The sequence below is a fragment of the Gorilla gorilla genome, chromosome 16, assembly GCF_029281585.2.
Source record: "Gorilla gorilla gorilla isolate KB3781 chromosome 16, NHGRI_mGorGor1-v2.1_pri, whole genome shotgun sequence".
NCBI classification, from domain to species: Eukaryota; Metazoa; Chordata; class Mammalia; order Primates; family Hominidae; genus Gorilla; species Gorilla gorilla.
The window spans coordinates 38,744,644-38,765,000 of NC_073240.2; the positions used below are offsets into that span (position 1 = coordinate 38,744,644).

A 20,357-nucleotide genomic window follows, 5' to 3' on the forward strand; every position below is an offset into this window, starting at 1 on the left:
GAATACTGGAGTCAGCCTCACGTCCCCTCCATCACCCAGTCACAAAATCTTGACAATTCTACCTTGGAAATGTTTCTCGGCTGGAGCTCTTCCACTGCATTCCCCTCCAAGTGACTTAGTTTAAGTTCCAGCTCAATTGCAAGAGCTTCATACCCAGGTCTGCTAGTGGAGGATTTCTTGGAGCTGTCTCCTGCAGGCAGCCTTAACTGACTTTTAATAGAGCCTCCCTCTGCTCCATCTTTTCCAATGCTAATCTCATCTATACACTGCTACATGTACTATCTCTTATCATGTAAATATTCTGTTTTAGAACTTCCACTACTCCCTATTGGTACAAAATCAAGTCAGAATTCTACACCCAGCCTACAACATCCTTCTCTCTCTTTCCAAACTTCTCCCACTCCAAGCTCATCACCCAGAGTCTTTCTCTCTGTTTTTGTCTCTCTCTCTCTCTCTCTCTCTCACACACACACACACACACTACACACTACACTTCAGTCACACCCAACTTCTCACTATTCTCAAACCAGCCATTTCCTTTCATGCCTCCATACTGTCGTTCATGTTGTTTCTCAGGCTAGAAATTACTTGTGCCGTCACCACCCCCTCATACATACCTAAACAATCTGATAAATCCTCATGGATCCGTCAAGACCCAACTAAAACGCCACCTTTTCTTACTCCTGCAGGCTGATTCAGTGTTCCTATCCCTGCTAGATGACTTATATCATGGCATAGTTATGTGCTTGCATGACTCTCTCCATCTTTAGAAGCTCCTCCAGGTCGGGGACTAGTGTTTTATTCATCTTTGTATTCTCAGTACCCAGCACAGTGGTTGGCACAAAACGAGGTGACACGATTGTTAGAGGAATGCAAGAATGAGCACTTCTGAGTAAAACTAAGAACAACTGGGGCATGTACCTCCTAACATACCTCTCATTGAAGAGGCATTTGAACAGAGACACTTAAAAGGGGGAATTCAAAAGGTAAATAGTGCTGAACAGAGTCAAAGTCTGAGAAGTAAATTAGACTGAAAATCAGCTCAGTCATTGATGTTACTTGTGGAAATACCAGCGAGGTGTTAATGTGGTATTTAACACATCAACAACAAGTAACAGCACAGACTGAACTGCAATAGGTGGGGCTAATGCTATCAAAATGACTTAGTGCAGCCTATATTTAAGAGGAAGAAATATACAGCAAAATGCTTAGAATCAGCTCTATGTTGGTTTAATCCTAATGACAATGTATGCATTTACACTTACTTATTTAAAGCCTTGCCCTACAGAATATTGTACAATTGATAGCTGTAATGTAAAATTAGCTCATTTCTATTTGGGTCCAAATTAACAAGCACATATTGCCTCTATGAAAGGGCTCTGTGAAGCATTTGGAATTATGATTGTAGAACCAAGGGTAAGTAGAGTGATATTCCCAAGTTAAGGGGGCCAAGGACAAGTACAATAGGAAGAGCAACCAAGATAGTACTTGCCATCCAGAAAATTCCTACTAATAACCAAGAGGAGTAAGTGCAGACCAATAAGTAGAGAATCAAGGGCTTCTATTGCAGAACTAGAGATGTGGGCAATGGAATGGAGAAGTAGGGCCACATCACCACACAATGTCCCACATCATAGACAGGTGAAAATATTTTACTGACAACTGTAAATAAAAATAATTGTTGGCCAGGCACGGTGGCTCACACCTGTAATTCCAGCAAGTTGGGAGGCCAAGGCAGGCAGATCACGAGGTTAGAAGTTCAAGACCAGCCTGGTCAATATGGTGAAACCCCATCTCTACTAAAAATAGAAAAATTAGCCTGGCATGGTGGCACATGCCTGCAGTCCCAGCTACTCTAGAGGCTGAGGCAGAATAATCGCTTGAACCCGGGAGGCAGAGGTTGCAGTGAGCCAAGATCGCGCCAACACACTCCACCCTGGGCAACAGAGTGAGACTCCATCTCAAAAAATAAAAAATAAAAAAAAAATACTAACAATAATTGTTAAAGTAAATGAAATCAACTATGTAAATATAAACATTCCTCACCATTCTATTTGCTCCATCAGAGTGTAATTATACATTTTCTTTAATAGATATAGAAAAAAAGTGACGAGACCCTGTTCATAGAAATGTCTGTTCCTACTGTGTCCAAGTAATCTTTACTTGTTTCCTAGCAAAACTCTTCTATGAAGTACATCACATAAAATATTACTCCATCCATTTCATCTCTGTTTCCTATGATGGGATGATGGCACTGCTATAAATAAATATAAGGGGAACCACAGTTGATTCTATCCTCAGCAGAACAAAATTTTGCTTTGTTATGTACCTACTGGTATGAGATATGGAAGATGAAAATTTCTTTTTTTTGAGACGGGAGTCTCGCTCTGTCGCCCAGGCTGGAGTGCAGTGGCTGCGATCTCGGCTCACTGCAACCTCTGCCTCCCGGGTTCATGCCATTCTCCTGCCTCAGCCTCCCGAGTAGCTGGGACTACAGGCACCCGCCACCACGCCCTGCTAATTTTGTATATTTGTAGTAGAGATGGGGTTACACCATGTTAACCAGGATGGTCTCGATCTCCTGACCTCATGATCTGCCCGCCTCGGCCTCCCAAAGTGCTGGGATTACAGGCATAAGCCACCGCGCCCGGCCTCGGAAGATGAAAATTTCAGTGATGCTTGAAACTTTTACTCTGCTGGGTTTCAGACATTCATTTCCCATCAATTTTAAATTGCTTCATTCTCCCAACTAGGAAACTTCCAAGTCATCTGAGGTGAGTCTGGTAATAGTTACTCACTGTATGTTATAAGAAGCACGACTTTTCATATTAGTTACTGCACATTGAGTCATCTCTACAGTGCTTGAAATTAAAGTCAGATCACCAAGGAAGTGGAGGACATTCCACATGTATCCCTCTGCTACAGGATAAGATCCACCTTACTCTCCTCACTTAAGTCAGTCACGAATTAAATGTAACAAGACAAAATGATATGACAAGGACAGTCAAGAGATTCATATCATCAGCTGTTTCCATCTGTCTAGAGGCAGGTGGAAAAAATGCAGGTTTTAATAGAATAGGTTTAATTTAATAGATTTAAATAAGCTATAAGTTAAAATTCTGAGTGTAGGGCTGTTAAATATAGAAATGGATGACTAAGAAAAATGGAATCATCCTAAGTAAATTCCAAAAATAGAAGTGTTGTTCACCAGGCTGGGCTTCTTTTGCTATTATTTGGCTAAAGAAGTATAAGAGAAAACGAATGTCAAGTTCAAGATTATAGCTTCACAGTGAGCTAAGTAAATTATAACTACAGTATAACATAAGCTATATTAGGGCATGGCCTCAATTTCATGCATATCCTCTCAGTCCCATAGTCCCTAATAAATAGTAGCTCTCATTACATAAGTTATCATTCCTCTTGTGTTCTGATCTTTTAGTGACTCTTTTTGGAACAGGATTTGTAGAGACTCCTATATGAGTCAAGCAGACAGAGTGGAACTCTGTTTCTTACTTCTGCCATCCTTATTTTCCCATTCTAGAGTATACCCCACAGGTATAGATTACTCTAGCAACCAAGCACATACTTGAACTTCTATGGCAGTTTATCTTTTGTGATAATCATACTGATAAGTAAACAGAATATTTGCCTTGACAAGTAAACTCAGTGGCATCCAGCCCAGATTATATAATGGAACCAAATCCTCGACTGTTCTTAATGTTGCATAACAAATTGCCACAAACTTAGCTACACAAACACCACATATTATTATCTCAGTCTTCGTGGGTCAGAAGTCTGGGCACGAATTAGCTGGTCCTCTGCTCAGTTTCAAAGGCTGCAATCAAGGCATTAGCTGGGCCACATTATCATCAAAGGTTCAACTAGGGAAAAATCCACTTCCAAGTTCATCCCAGTTGTTGACAGAATTCATCTCTTTGCAGCTACATGACTGGAGCCTCAGCTCTTCACTGACTGTCCTCAGGTTCCAGGGGCCACCTGCAGTTCCTTGCCACATGGATTTCTCCAGCATAGCTGTGTACTTCATCAAGGCACAAGGAGAGTCTCCAGTATACCAGAGCCCTATGTAATGTAACATAATCAACAAAGTTACATCCCATCACTGTTGTCATATTCAATTGGTCAGAAGCAAGTTACAGTTCCCACCCAGGTCAGAGGGAGGAGATATGACAAAGAAGTAAACATCAGGAGGCTGGGACAATGGGGATACTTAAGGTCCATCCTGCTACAACTTCCACAATGGTGTCTTGACCATGAGGGCTCCACAGACACTGAAGCGGTCACCCAGGCTGCAAGTCTTGGTGGCATTCTCTAGGAATCACAGTCCCATTCTTCTGCAAGCAAACGGAGTCACCATATGACCCAGTAAGTTTACTCTTAGGTACATTCCCTAGAGAAATAAAAATATATGTCCGTGCAAAAACATGTATGTGAGTGTTCGTAGCAGTGTTATTCATAATACCCAAAAGGTGGACACAAGCCAAATGTTTGTCAACTGATGAATGGAGAAATAAAATGTGGTATAACCATACAATTGAACATTAAACAGAAATAAAAAGAAATGGAATGCTGAGACATGCAACAACATGGATGAACCTCAAGTACATTATGCTAAAAGAAAGAAGCCGGTCACAAAGGACCACAGCTTGCATGATTCCATTTATACAAAATGTCCAGAATAGGCAGATCTACAGACTGAAAGTAGAACAGGGATTGCCAAGGGCTGTGGGAAGGGAAAAGTGGGGAACAACGCTAATGGGTAAGAGCTTTCTTTATGGGATAATAAAATGTTCCAAATTTAGATTGTGGTGATAGTTGCACAATTCTGTGAAAATACTAACAATTTTTAATGGGTGACTATTATGGCATGTGAATTATATCTCAGTAAATCTTTTTTTATTAAAAAACAAAAAAGACCCACAAGTTTTGTCATGAAAAATTAAATCTAAAACATATTGCTTATATACTAAAATATTGAAATATTCACATTTCTCTGGCATTTAAATGATGTGCAACAACTATAAATATCCAAAATTGGGATCATCTCAGAAAATCTATGCTGCAGTAAGATCTCTTCATAGTACAGACATGGAGAGGCGAAAACCAGGTACTGTACATAGATGACAAGTGGTTTTCCCAAGGGCCCAGCAAAAATGATTTAGTTTTGCCATAACATGTGCCAGAATCCATTTCCACATTTTTTGATGAAGATCTCTTCTTTTTCCCTCATTAATTCAAATATTAAATAGGTACTGGGATGGTTTGATAAAACAATAATTTCCAAAATTACTCTGTGTTTTAGAATATGAAAGTTTAACAGACAGCACTAAGGCTATCCTCTCCTGTGTAGTATAACAGGCAACAGCTCCAGATACCTTTAAGCAAAAGCATACTGGCTTTTTAAGGTGAGGTTCAGCAGGGATCTAGAGAGGTAATAGAGCCAGAAATCTTAACCAGACAAGGACACCTGTTAATACCAGTTTACAGGTAAGTTTAAACTGATACTAATATAGAGATGTATTTTACACATTGATTGACATGCCCATTTATAAGTTCCCTTTCCATCCAACCTACCTAGCACTTCCATATACCCTACTGCCCAGACCCACATGGAAAGGTTTTATCCTGAGAAACAGTAACTAACCAGAGGCTTTACGTATCTGAGTCATTTAACTGCTGCAGACGTGCTACAGTTTTACAAGGCAGTGGTATTTCCTGTAACTTCTTTAGTGTTCTAGTTGATGCCTGCTCTGTTCCCATCCCTTATCACTTAATGGAAGAAGGAAAAAAATAAAAGTGCGTTATATCCCTCGAAGCAATCTAGGGATTTCAAATACAACAATACACCTTTTCATTCAGTGCTGTTACCTAATATCTGGGTGACTTCCTAAGGTTTCACCAGAGAAAAAGATAGGCCTTTTTCTTAGCTGCAGAATATCCTTTTAAAAAAAAATCACCATTTGAGGCACATTCATTCCCAGAGGTCCAGGGAGCCAGTTAAGCTAAAGTGAAGGTCCCACTGCTTCATGGCTCCCAGCAGTCATCTAAACTAGGAACTTCATCCATTTTCATAGCCCTTTGGTGAAAAGTAAAAGGGTAAGCCATTCTGTCCCCTTGAGCAAGGACTGCACCTTAGCCAGCTCTGACATGTTTTGACCAAATTTCTAAGAAATCTATAGTAAAGAGGGTTTCTCCAACCACATCCCCAGGATACTATCTGTGCAGTGACCATTCTCAATCAAGCTCAAGCTCTTTGGCACCATCCCTTGAATATATGCAAAGTCTCCTTTCACTCCTAGCCAGTCTTGAGAAAAATGTAAAGTGAAATAGGATTCTTTTCAGATTCCACTGAACTATCACTAGGAAGTTTAACAATCTTTGGGTGCTACTATGTTTTTAAAATTCCTAAAGATATGACCAAGGATAAAACCAAATGTTTCTGCAATGTTCACATTATGGGGTCCTCTTCATAGTCATGTATCCTCATCTTATTTTTAATCTCCCCCACTAAACAAAGACATTTTCCTGGTATAGACTATCTCCTCATTGGAAAATGCCTGTTGCCCCAATATTTGACACAGTAGGAGGATGGGAGAGGAGGAGCAGTGGGGAAGCTGAGCCCACAGAAGGCATCTAACTAAAGCCTGTGGTCACAGTCGCAAAGCACAGCTCGACACATCTCTCTGGAGTGATCACTGCAACCTCTTCTAGCTCTAAAATTCCCCCCACGTTCCCACTCCTCCTCCCAGGCCCCACCTTCAGGGATGCTGGTGTCAAACAGTCTCAGAGAATCTCAAGCCTAACACCCTGTCTGCAGTTCTGCTTTATTGTTCCTCTCAGGCTGGCTGCTTACAAAATTGTTTGTTCTCCCACTTCCTTTGTCACTACTTCCTCTGGCAGCCAAAACAAGCAGCATTAGGGCAACACACCAATCCCACAACTGGAAAACAAGAAAGAAAATGAACATCTCACTGCATACATGTGGCACAGACACACAAAAACTCAACTTCTGGAGAAAAAGACAAAAGGTATTCTCTCTGTCCCTGTTTTTCTTCCCTCCTTCCCCAGCCTTATCTTTCTTCCCCATCCCACAACAAAACACAGAGGGTTTCTTCAGCCTGGGATCCCTGCCAGGGGGTGAAGGATGCTGGCGGCTCCCAGCGCACAGTCCTTCCTGAGAGGCTGGCGTTTGATTGGCAGGGCTGGGCGTCCAGGTTCAAGGTCATCCACGAGAGCACTGGTGTGTGTACCATTGGTGGAACCTTGCAGGGAGGTTCCAGGAGCCTCTCTCATCTAAGGATTCCCTTTCCCCACAATGGATCCACTGACGGGCCTTCAGAAATTATAATCTGCTGGTGAGAACAAGCATGAGTGTAGGGAAAAGCCCTTCACTGGGAGAAAATTGACCTCATTCTGATCCATTTCTTCCATTGCCTGCTTGTCCCCATTCGCCCCCGCCAGGGTGAGGTTAGGCAGAACATTTAAGCCAGGAGGCTTTCGCTGTTAAATAGAGAAACTAAATCCTGATCTGACTAAAAGCAAAGTCAGGACCCTGTGACAGTCTGAAGTCCCCTTCAGTTCCAGTATCAACAATGCCATGATAGTGTACACCAAGGATGGCAAACCCAATTACCAAGAGGACACGTGACACAAATAGGTGACACCAGCTGGAGGATTCATGCTGCATCTAAAGGGACAGCCACTACTTAGCTCCAGTAGAATTTTGGCATTGAAGAATCTAGACTTGGTTTTGCCAGAAATTCTGTATTACAAGAGAAGGCAGAAATATGATGAGGTTTTTGTACATGTGAAATATCCTGATTTTAAAATTCTGACAACTAATTCAGCAACTTGACAATTCTATGAAAGCCAAACAAGCCATATCTTCTGGACCTTTCAACCCACACAAGTTTGTAACCTCTGTCTCAAAAGCAACTCTCAACTCCACATGACCCAGTTGAGGGTGATGTGGTGAGTAGCCTCATTAAAATCTCTATGAGACGCTTTTTCAACTAACCAAGCTCCCACTTACAATATATCTCTAGGCACATATTCCCAAACCCCCAGTCCTTGCTTTGCCCTTGGAAATTATTGTATGACATTGCATTATACATGTGAATGTTGTGACAACAGAAAAAGATGGACAATTACTAGAAAGGAAGAGCTTATGTTCATTTGGACCACACAGTTTTACAAAGTGTTTTCATGTACATTTCATATCCCTATTTTTAAAGAAAAAGAAGGAAGGAAGGGAGGGAGGGAAGGGGAAGGGAGGGAGGGAAGGGGAGGGGAGGGGAGGGAAGAAGGGAGGGGAGAGGAGAGGAGGGAAGAAGAGGGAGGGGAGGGGAGGGGAGGGAAGAAGGGAAGGGAAGAGAAATAAATTACAGCTCAGTCATTAAGTCACTTGCCCGAGGCCACATAGCTGGCAAGTGGAATTCAATCCAAGATCTTCCAATGTGGAACTTTTGAGAGGCCCCTGGATACCTACCCAAAGACCTTTAGCATAACAGTCCTGGCCCATGTTCCCTTCTTCTAGGCCCTGGTCTTGCTTGGCTTTCTGGATGTTCTCAACCTTGACATGACTCCTTATTCTCCAATTCATTTGGACCTCAAGACACTACTACTCTGGCTACAGCCGGTAAGAGCTATATATACTATGGCTAGACCATTGCCTATAGTGAAGATAGTGGTTTCCCCAAATGAAATGGATATTGCCACTATTTATCATCCTGGGTTAAAAAAAAAAAAAAAAAAAAAAGAGGTGGGGGGAAAAAAGGAAAGAATCCCTCTCTGTTGGGGGGTTGACTGGGGATCCATTCAGTGGGTCAGATTTTGGACTTGGGAAAAGAGGTCAAGAAAATTACCACTGGTAAGGTAGACTGGCCCTTTCACCACGACATGACTAGGGACTGAAGAGAGAGGAAGGCAGTGAGGAACTCCCTGCATGAAGCATGGCTAATGGATCTGTGATAGCTGATGTGAGGCTTTAAATTTGCTTTTGCTTCATTGGAAACCCCTGTTATCCTCAAACTTTCAGTATAATGTTTTAAATACTACAACCTTGTCTTACTTATACTATTTACACTTTGGAGAATTACCATACACACTTGGAGTGAAGTGATTCCAGGAAAATGGAAAACATTCTGCTGTATATCTTCTGATTCTCCCTCCAATCTCCTCTCCATCCTTCTCCACCCTGCTCTGTGCCCTGCCAGGCTGATCTGTATAGACTAAATCTTTGGGCCTCTTTGCTCTCAGGCTTCTAGTTGGGTTCATCTAAGGGGGAGATTGGTAGGAAGGAAGGAGGGAAGAGTCTGAGGTTAGGGTATTTATTCCTCCAGTTCTCTCACTATAGGGTTATTAGGTACTGGCTGAATCCCTACAGCTTCTGCCAAATGGTCTTCTCCATGCAGTGTTCTCTGTCTTTGCATTCTGGTGACTGCTCCCTTCTCTAATGGAAATTCAGGTTTCCAGTCCTGGGGTGCTACATCCTACTGACCCTTTCATAAATTGGCCTTTTATTAAACTCTTCAAATTACCCAACTGAGTGGATATCTGTTTCCTGCCAAGATCCTGACTGACACAACCACTTTGTCATTGTTGCTGCTATTAACTAGTTGTATTTAGGAATAATTTCCATGGAGAAAAACACATATCTTAAGGGTCCACTTCAGTAACTACTGACGATGCACACATTCCTGTAACCAACACCCCAATGAGTTAAAGTGAAATTTCTAGCACCCCAAAATTTCCCATTGCAAATTTCCACCACTGACTTCAATTGTCTGTATTTTCTGTATTTCTAGATTAAAATTTATTTCTATGCATTTAGAGAATCAATAAAATTAAAACTTGTACTTCATAATGTACATAGCTGATTTCTCTCACTTTGGCCTTTTCTATCACTTTACCAATATTTACAACATTTTTCCTCTTAGTAGTTGAAAAGACATGTGTCAACCCCTCTGCAAATACTCCATCTTGATGCTCCATTAAGCTCACACTTCAGAACTACACTAAATGAAGAAACGAAGGGCCCCCTCTTCTCCATTTCCCTAACCATCCTCCTTGATCTCCGGTTTCTCTAGCATTCCTGAATACCTGTGATGTCCTACCCTATGCCTGACCCCACGTCAAATTCCAAGTGTATTTCATCAGAATTGTATCTCTTCACTGCCGCTGACTTTAGTTAAGTATACAAAAGACAAAATCAAACTGAGGGTGCTCTAAGGTACAAAAATTCCCCTAAGGGATGCTCGCATTTTGCATTTTTAAAACAGATCTCCAGTTAACTGAAATGATTTGCTCATTGCTCATGTCATAGCTAAGGGAAATCTAGGCAATAGAGTGGAAATGGTTTGGAACAGCAGGTCATTTCCATCCGATGAGATGAGATCTAGCAATCTTTTACCTACTATGTCTATCCACAATGTTGCTCTGGCTCATGAAAATGAGTGCATCCACTTATTTCCCCTCCCAACTCACAGGCTTGTGTGACAGAAGAGTAAGTCCTGGCCCCTTTTTAAACCATTTTCCATTAATTAACAATCTCCAACCCTGACACACACCCACATAAAAAGAAGTCAATTAAGTGTTTAGAAATTTTGGAGATGGGGAATAAGAAAGCAGCTGACAACTACGTTGCAGGTTTGAATCTGAAAAACATAAAATTTAATAGCTTTCTAAGAAGGACAAGGAAGCAGCGAATGGAAGGGGAAATTTTTCAAAGTGCTAGAGAGGTACAGATAGTGTTTAATTTTAGACACCATGCTGCTTCTATCAACAACATGAAATCCAGTTGACTATTTCAGCAGCATATGTAACTCAGCTAATCAGAAAAATATGCAAGCAGTTGAGTAGCTGTCTTCTTGACAAACTTTAACATATGGATCTGGAAAACATCCTGAATTCTGGGGCAAAATCAAATCAATCAAAAAGGCATTAGGGTTTTCTTGCCATTTAGCAACAAAGCAACCCTATTTTCAAAAGGTTCAATAACATCCTTTGGTTCCAAAACAAGGTCTCTTGAGCCTCCCATTGTTGCAAGGGAAAAGTCACTGAACCTGAAATTTTGATTCAGCTCTGTCTCATTGACTCCATTGGTCTTGAACAAACCACTTCACCTTTCCAAAAGACTAGAGGAAGTCTAAGGTCTCATCTAACTCTCCCATTTGACAATTGTATTTTCCTGATTAGTTTTCTAACTCATGTTAATAGCTATCCATTTTATCAAGAAGTTGCAGAGCAATAAAAAAAAGGTGAGTTAACATTTTTATACCTAAGCTACCTAAGATATATCTAGGAGAATCTATGCCAAAATATTTAAAGTGTGTATTAGTCTGATCTTGCATTGCTATAAAAAACTACTCGAGACTGGGTAATTTATAAAGAAAAGAGGTTTAATTGGCTCACAGTTCCACAGGCTGTACAGGAAGCATGGCTGGGGAGGCCTTAGGAAACTTACAATCATGGTGGAAGATGAAAGGGAAGAAGGTCATCCTACATGGCTGAAGCAGGAGGAAGAGAGGGAAGGGGGAGGTGCTATACACTTTTGAACAACCAGATCTCATGAGAACTCACTCACTATCATGAGAACAGCAAGGGGAAAATCAACCCTCATGATCCAGTCACCTCCCACCAGGCCCCTCCTCCAACATGGGGATTATAATTGGACATGAGATTTGGGTGGGGTCACAAATCCAAACCATCTCAAAGTGTTTCAGTCAAATTGATGGGATTGCGAATGATTTTTTCTTCCTATGGGTGAAGAAGTCATTCTTGAAGGAGGGGTAATAAAAGGGATTTGTAGCTGTATAACAAAGAATTTGGCTTTTCTCAAAGAAAAGATCTGGCCTATGCCCTGGGCCCTCCTGATGGGAGGGTGTTTGCTTGCCTGGTGGTGTTAGGTCATACTGGATGGTCTTAACAATGGGATTTAGGGTAGGGGGTGACCACAACCATACAGTCCTAGGATAAGGGCTGGCAATAGATCAACAATGTGACATAAAGTGGGGCCTTTGGGTAGTAACACAGTAACAATCAACCTGAAGACTGAGATCAAATACATATGCAATCAGTCATGTCTACTAAATAGAGCCCCAGTAATAACTCTGGTCACTGAGGCTCAGATGGGCTTCTCTAGTTGGCAATTCTCCATGGGTACTGTCACACATCAGTGCCTGCAGAGTGATGTGTTCTGCCTTCATGGGCTGAAAACAACATATGTGTTCTTCCCTTGGCTGATTTAATCTGTATCCTTTCCTTGTAATTAACCATAACTATGAGTAGAATAACTTTCAGTGAGTTCTGTGAGTCATTCTAGCAAATTATCAAACCTGAGGATGGTTTTGGGAACCCCCTGAACTTTTAGCTGGTATCAGAAGTGAGAACAGTCGTGGGTGCTATAGCCTCTACTTTGTAGTTGGCCTAAACTCTGCAATATCACAGCAATTAAAAAAAAATTAAGATTTAAGATCAATATTTTGCTTCCTAAAAATGCTATGGCCTTTGACAATTTCCACAAAACAGCCAACAGCCTCCAAACATGCTCTTAATTTATCCTCTCCCTTCTCTTCTGTCACTGTCCCATGTCTGCACTCCACTCTTCCCCCACCAAGAAATTATTAGTTACTTTTAATGAAGTTCAGTTTTCTTATTTCTCTGGACTTTTGACTACTAATATTCATTGGAATTTCACCTTCCAATTAAGAGTTATCTTTCTTTCTTCTGGTTATTTATGTACACATTTAAAATTTTCTGCTAAGAAAACGTACGTATCCTTTTAATAAAAAAGTAACCTCCTCAAAAGCAGGCCCACATATTTTTCAGTCTTCAGACAGATTTGCACATGAAAATAAAACTGTGCAGCCAGAACAACTAATTGGAAACAATTTATATTTGATAGGTTTAATATTCTCTTTTCTGATTTTTGACATTCTTGCCATAACTTATATCCTAGTTTCTAGTCCCCCAAAGTTTCTCTTCTATTTCAAAATTTTCCTTAAACTTTGGCTGACACACCCTTTACATCCTGGCCCCTTCTTCCCCTCTTCTCTATAGCGTTGTCTTCTTTTCTACTAGTTATTCTCTGCTCTTTGCTAAGTAAAACCTGCAATCCTATCTACGTTTCCTTGTCTTTTTCTCACGGAATGTCTCCAATATTCTTTTTAAGACAAAATCAAAATCATCTACATCCACACAGCTTACTGACTATATTAACATGACTTTACTACTTCAAAGTGTTCATAAACGTAATTTTACTATTCCAGGAAATTTGCTCATAAAAATAAAAGTTAAAAATGAATTTATTTTTTATTCCAGCAACTTCCTGAAATACCAATCAATTTTCAATAGAAAGCATTAAATGATAATGTATACCCCAAGACTCTTTGAACTCCTCGTCAGAATTCTCACCTCATTGTGTCCATTAACCCTAACCTGTTGTATCATAATCCATATCCAACTCTAACCAAGCCCTGCGTTGAAAGACCCACTTTCATCTAGATGAGTCTCTAAGTCTCTAAAATTTCAATAAATTTCCTGACTTTGCCTTCCCTCTTTTGAGGCTCTGTTAAGACTATGTCTACATTATGGTCTCTCTTACCATGTTAAGAACAAACTCAGCTTTGTGCCATTATAGGTAGTTTGGTGATGTTTGGGGAAGCCAGCATTCACCACAAAGCTCAGGAGAAGAATAAGATAACAAGCCATAATTTTCCTCTGTGATTGAATGTTTATACATGTGTTTCAGGTGGAGTGGGAGGCAGGGAAATATGTTGTAGAGTGGTAGGGAAGAGAAAGAAATATACAGACATATGCCACTTTAAAATTTTAGCAGATTTCTATAACTAATGTCTCATTTGACCCTTAAAACAATGCTATGTAGCACACAGGACATATATTAGGGTCCTCATTTTAAAGACGGAGACTCTAGACTCACGGGGTGACGTGAGATTAAGATTTGGGACACATAACATGAAACAGCTAGAGGAAATTGCTAAAGCAGGAGTCAGCAAACTGCAACCTGCAGGCCAAATCCGGCCCTGAGGCCTGTTTATGTAAATAAAAGTATATTGAATACAGCCATTTTCTCATTTGTTTGCGTAATTGTCTATAGTTGCTTTGCTGCTATAATAGTATTGTTAAGTAGTTCTGACAGAGACCATATGGTGCACAAAGTCTAAAATATTTTCTGGATGGCCCTTTATAAAACAGGTTTGCCAATCCCTGTTCTAATGCAACACAACATAAAGTTAACTTCCCCCAAAATGTAATAAAATTATTAAACTCTAAAGGCCTTGAAGATGTGAGTTGGATAGTTCTTCATCAGGCAAAGGGATATACAATAATATGAAGTGATAAATTACCAGGTTCTAAAGGGTTTCTAAATAATAGGAAAGAGTTCTCCTGGGAAGTTCTCAACCCAGACACAGATAGCAATGATACTGTGAACTGAAATAGTGTAGGTAAAGGCCTATCATTCACCCAGCACTGTAGGCATCTAGGCAGCAGCAAATAGGAAGAGAAATCTCTATAATAACAAAAATATTGTTGATAAAACTTGAACTTTAAAGACAATGAGAAGAGAAAAGATCAAGAGAATGCTGTACAATTGCTGACTCAACAGTAGCTAAGAAAGGAAACAAAGCTGACACAGGCAGGCATGAATTGTTAGGAAATCAATAGCTTAATGAGTAATCGAGTCAGCTTTCCTAGAACACCCAGCATGAGTTATGTCTGCGTTTTTGCTTTTCTTTTGCAACCTAAACTTCAGGCCTCTGACTGGTCTCTCTGCTTCCAGGCTTGCTCCCCTATATTCTACTCCCTAGAAAAAATTATCCTTTTACAACAGAAATTAGGTCATGTTAATACTTTGCTCAAAACCCTCCAGTGACTTCACATTTCACCAGAGGTTGATCATTCTTGAAGCTAATAAATCTGCAGATTGAGGACCCCTCATTGCACAGGGCTCTTCCAAGGCCCTGGAAGGGGCTCTGGCAATGTGCTCATGTGGTCATTTTTTTTTAAATTTGCAAATATGAGATATTTTTACCAAAGCTCTTTATTGCTTATTTCCCTCTGTCACATTTCTCTTTAAGTCAAGTGGTGTGAGAATAGACAGACACTTTAGGGCCCAGGGAAAGAGAAGTTGAATTAGAGAAGCATTTAGTTTGGGTTAGTAGGATGTATTATTGTGGTTCACAGTTACTTCAGTGTAAAAATTTTCCTGGTGTTGGAATGGCTTCCAGGAATACTTCTGCCATTCTCTGTACCAATCTATGTTGTGACATTAAAGTTCACAGCCTGAGATTATAAAATAGGAACTTGTCTTCATCATACCAGAAATATGTGGCTAGTAGAGGAGAAAAGGGGGTTGAAATATATGCAGCCAGAAGCTAGTACACAGAAAATTCTTACAAATCTTATGGTCATATAAAGAAAGAAAGTTGAGAAAAGTTTTCTCAAATTGACGACAATTCTAAAAAACATACATAGCATTAGCAGTAATGAGTTATAAAATTAAAGAAAGTTTTTTCCATGAAATCAACAATAAAAAGATAAATTTTGTCCCAACAAGCTAAAGACTGAATTATCTTCAGTTCTTCCTATAGAAAATGATGTTAGAAAATAATATGAATAATCAGTTATTTCAGTGTAAACTAATGAAGAGGGAAAAAGTAATGCAACTAGCTTTGTTTATACCTTTAAAGAAAAAAAAGGAGAAAAAAGTAATACAGAGAGGTGTCACAGTTAGTAAAATTATTATGGTTTGGGGTTTTTTTTGGATTTTGTGGTATGTGTAGTATCTTTTAAAACTGATATTATTATGATTTTTTCATTCCAAATAAGTATTAGGTTTGTAGCTAATTTTGTATTCTTTTACTTATAGAAAGCCTCAGGATTATAAGCTTCAAACCCTACAAATCCTGGATCCACCCTTGATTCTCACAGTTAAATACAAAGCCTTTAAAATTGGCCTGTCAAGCCCCCATGATGACGGCTTGCTACTCTCTGACCCATCTCCAACATCCCACCCTTACTCACTCCATGCAAGCCACTGGAGCCACTTGCTGATCCTAGATCATACCCAGTACCTTCCTGCCACAGGACTTTTGCACTGGCTGTTTCCTCTGTATAATACACTTTCGCCAGATATCACCATGACTTTTCTCTAACTTTCTTCAGGTCTCTGCTAACATATTACCATAACAGAGCAGCGTTCCCTGATTACCTATATAAAATAACACTGTCATCCAGCTCCTGCCACTTTCTATCACCTTACATTGTCTTATGTTCCTTAACAATTAACACCATGTAATACTTTAGTTATTTATTACCAACTTTCCCAAGTAGAATGTAAGCTTTGAAAGGAAGGAGACTCATGTTTGCTGCTCTGTCCCCATCCCCAGGGCCTAGAACAGTTCCTGGCTCATAGTTAGAACTTTAAATTTGTTACTAAGTGAATGAATAAATGAACAAAAGAATGAATGAGTGCATGGAATTATTAACACCAGAATTTAAAGGGATTAATAGTAAATATAAGACCAGATTGTGGCCATACTTTATTTCATTTGCAATTTGCTGTATATAATACATAGGTTGATAAACTACATATAACTCATTTGAGAGAAGCGTTTTAGTTCTTTTCAACTAGAACTTAACAGTTGCAAATAAAGAGGCCAAAGGAAGAACGTTTTCAAGTACTCCCGAGGGCAAATAATTAAACTGTTTGGGCACATCATTATGTCTCTTTCTGAGAGGGTAAAACAGGTAAGCAAATTTTTATCAACGAGCACCTGACTGAGGCCCATTCCTATTGGTTGATAACATTCCTTTTATAATATCTTAATCTTGAAGTACCAATTGCCTTTTTAAAATATTCTTAAAATTGTGACTTACCTCTTATATAACTAAACACAGAAATTCACATCCTACAAGTTGGAAGGAGTGTCAGAGATCACTGGGCCCGATGGTTCCCAAACCAGTTGTGTATTAGGAGGACCTGAGGAATTAAAAAAATATATAGATTTCCTGGCCCTGGAGCTGCTATAGCAGAATCTAATGGTGGAGCCTACAGAGCTATATTTTTTAGCAGGCTCTCCTCATAATTTTTTGCAGCCTTCCTGACTCACCAGTATTTGAGAACTACTGATCTTGTTTTCTCTTCTTACTTACTGTGTTTCACAAATGGTGAAACTAGTATGTACATATAACCCTTGACTAGGAAATAGAAAAAAAGAATCCATTATCGTCTAGATGGTGGTTCTCCATCTGACTGAACACATGGAATCATCTAGAAAGCTTTTATTTTAATGGCTAGGCTCTCCTCCCAGCTGATGAAATCAGACTCTCTGGGTGAGACCTACAGCACTGGTGTTTTTAAAGCTCTATAGTGAGTCTAATGTTCAACCAGGATCGAGGAACCCTGATCAAGAAGACAAGAATTTCAAGAAACAGAGAAACTATATTTGTCTTTCTTCCTTAGGCACTTCCTACTTTCTGAGTCTGACATTCATATATCTAAAAAGGCAACTTGGAGACATCCCCTCCTACTGAGGTTTTTACAGTTGAGAATCTTAGATTCTAGAGAGAAACTTGCCCAAGATCAAATAATTAATTAGAGGCTGATTTAGAACCTGAACATAGGTTTCTCATTTCCAGAGCTGATGCAACTTTTACTACATCAAAATCTTCCTATTCACTGTATTTCATTTCATAAGCAAGCCTCTGTGATCTCAGAGAATCTTATTCGGTCTCCTGGTCATACCGGGACTCTTTCAGTGAATTACAGGCAGGAGCTAGTTATAAATTCAATGGCGGGCCAGATAAGCAGCTGCCCATGACACCAATCTATAACAGCATTTTCCAAACTTGCCTGGTCAAAAGATTCTTGTGGGGAAATTGTTAATAATACAGATTCCCAGATTTCACCACTGAATATTTTGATTCAGTAGACTTAGTTCAGGATCTTGAAATATGTAAGTATGACAAAGGCTACAGCTGATTCATATGCTTGGCAAGTTTGGGAGAGACTGTACTAAAATATTATTAAAATAAGTGATATTTTATCCCACTTAAACTGATTTCTATATATGACTCTTTAGAGCAGGAGTTGACAAATTTTTCTATAATGGGTCAGATGGAATTTGTTTAGGTTCTGCAGGCTGTGTGGTTTCTGTTGCAACTACTCAATTTGTTGCGGTAGTGTGAAAGCAGCCATCAACTATATAGATGAATGGGAGTGGCTATGTTCTATCAAAACTGTTTACAAAAACAGGCAGTGGACTGGACTGGACCCACACACTATAAGTTGGCAACTCCCTGATCTACATAACGATAAAAATGTAAATTTATAATTGTAACAAATATTTGCCTACAAGAAATAAGAATAAACAAAAATAGTGACTTAAATAAATAAGGATTTATTTCATCTCACATAACTAATTCAGACTTAGGTGATTGCTGTTGTAAGTTTAGCAATTTAATAACATGTCAAAAGTGGGACCATTTACCTTCAGAAACTTCTAGAAGGCATCTTCTTTTGTATTATTGGTTAGATTTGGATCACATGCCCACACCAGGTTTTATGACTAAGTACACTGTTCCTGAAATCAAGGGAATTCTGTCCAAAAAGTGCTGGGGTGGGGAGCAGGGAGTGTGGAGGTGGATGACTAAGATCATTAATATAGAAGAAAGCTGGGTAAGTAGTGCTTTTATGTAGCCAGCTCACAGTGTCTGTCGCAGTCCAGCCCTTTGGCAATCTGACATCCACACACATCCTTCTTCCTACACATGCAGTTTTTAGGTGTACTCACCCTTCTCCCCAAGGAAGGAAAACTATGACATTCCTCTAACTACTACATTCACATCCAAATCTAGTATCTCTAGACAATGTTCGATCTTCATTTGGTCCAGAAATAAGTTCTTTCAGGTGTGGAAATTTTCTCCAAAAATCAGGTTTCCTGCTTCCAACATATCTAATATACAATTGTTGGAAAAGACTAATCTTTAATATTTGCTAGCATATACTTCATCCTGTCAGAAAGATATAGTGAGAAATGCCTGCCCTCTCAATGGAGACAGTCTTTGATTAGTCAATCTGACAATTCCTGGTTCTATTCTTGACAAAAATCTCCTGATTTTTCTTCCATAGCCTCTGGTTCTTCCCTCTAGTAAGATATGCCTTAATCACTATTTTTGATGCCTGTTTCTGAAATTAGCATTCAAGAGAAATTTCTCAAATGTTAGCAACCTCTGCGTGTTCGTACAAATTCAGATACCTAAAGATTGCCTTTGGGGTTCAATAATTACATGCAGTTGTTGGTGAGGCTTGGAGTATCTTTAGCAATAAAGTTCCTCTCAAAAACTTAGTAGATTCCGTCTATTTGTGTCTGGTCAATTCCTTGCATTAGTAACCACAGCTAAAGATCTCGTCTAGACAGTCTTTGAGGCTAAGAATCCTTGTCTCTCTGCAGCTAGATCCTGTGCTCTTCTAAATCCTCTGGTATTTAACTCACACAATCAGGTTTTTGTGCTAAAAAATCTCCAGTTTTATCAGTCTTAAAGATGCCACTTTCCCACCTCTGCTTGTTTTAACTTGAGATATCAAAGACACCTTCTCCAACCCTACAAAGTATGGAATTCTGTTCATTTAGACTGGAGGTCACAGTTAGAAAGCATCTCTCTCAGCAGTCATACTTTCTTCCCTCTCTGATTAGAGATTACCTATCTAATTTAAGTTTGCCTCTCATAGTAAGACTTTTTTTGCTAACAGCCATTAAAATAACCCAACACACAGGAACATCCTGAATTTTTCCTTTCATTTCCCATGCCACTCTAACCTTAGTCAACCTGTGGTCTGCATTATAAGACAGATCAGGCCAATGGTTGCTTAAATATTTTGCTATACCGAAGGTTTTCCTGCCTGACAGTTGAGTCCGCAACCTCCACTCTGACCTAACAAAAAGTGTGTTTCTTGCAGTATTCCACTTCCAGGACCCAAATTCTCTATCAGTTAGATATGCTTTCAGCTATAAACCATTAAAACTCAACGAACTACTGATGAAACAAATAAAAATATTTTTCTCTAACAGAAATCTAGGTGTGAGTAGTAGCATTGGTTCCAAGGCATCAAGGCCCTAAGTCAGCATCTCTGTGATTCTCGTGGCCTCCTGCTCATAGTTACAAGTTGGTTGTAGCACATCATCATATCACATCACCTTGGAAGGCAGGAAGCAGGTGGCAGTGTGATGCAGAGCTTTTCTTCTCAGCCTCTGTCTCTTATATCAAGAAGTAAAATTTTTCCCAAAGCCCCTCAACAGCCTTTTACTTAAATCTCA

The 20,357-nt window shown here is 39.7% G+C and overlaps 1 long non-coding RNA gene across 1 annotated transcript in view; it reads left to right on the plus strand.

Moving 5' to 3' along the window:
* Positions 1-3,945: 3,945 nt before the first annotated feature.
* The window catches only part of LOC109023384 (uncharacterized), a 22,479-nt gene continuing 6,067 nt past the window's right edge, over positions 3,946-20,357 (plus strand). Inside the window, exons 1-2 of the long non-coding RNA XR_002002755.3 lie at positions 3,946-4,383; positions 8,555-8,656. This is a non-coding gene — a long non-coding RNA (uncharacterized lncRNA). The remainder of the gene's footprint in view (positions 4,384-8,554; positions 8,657-20,357) is intronic.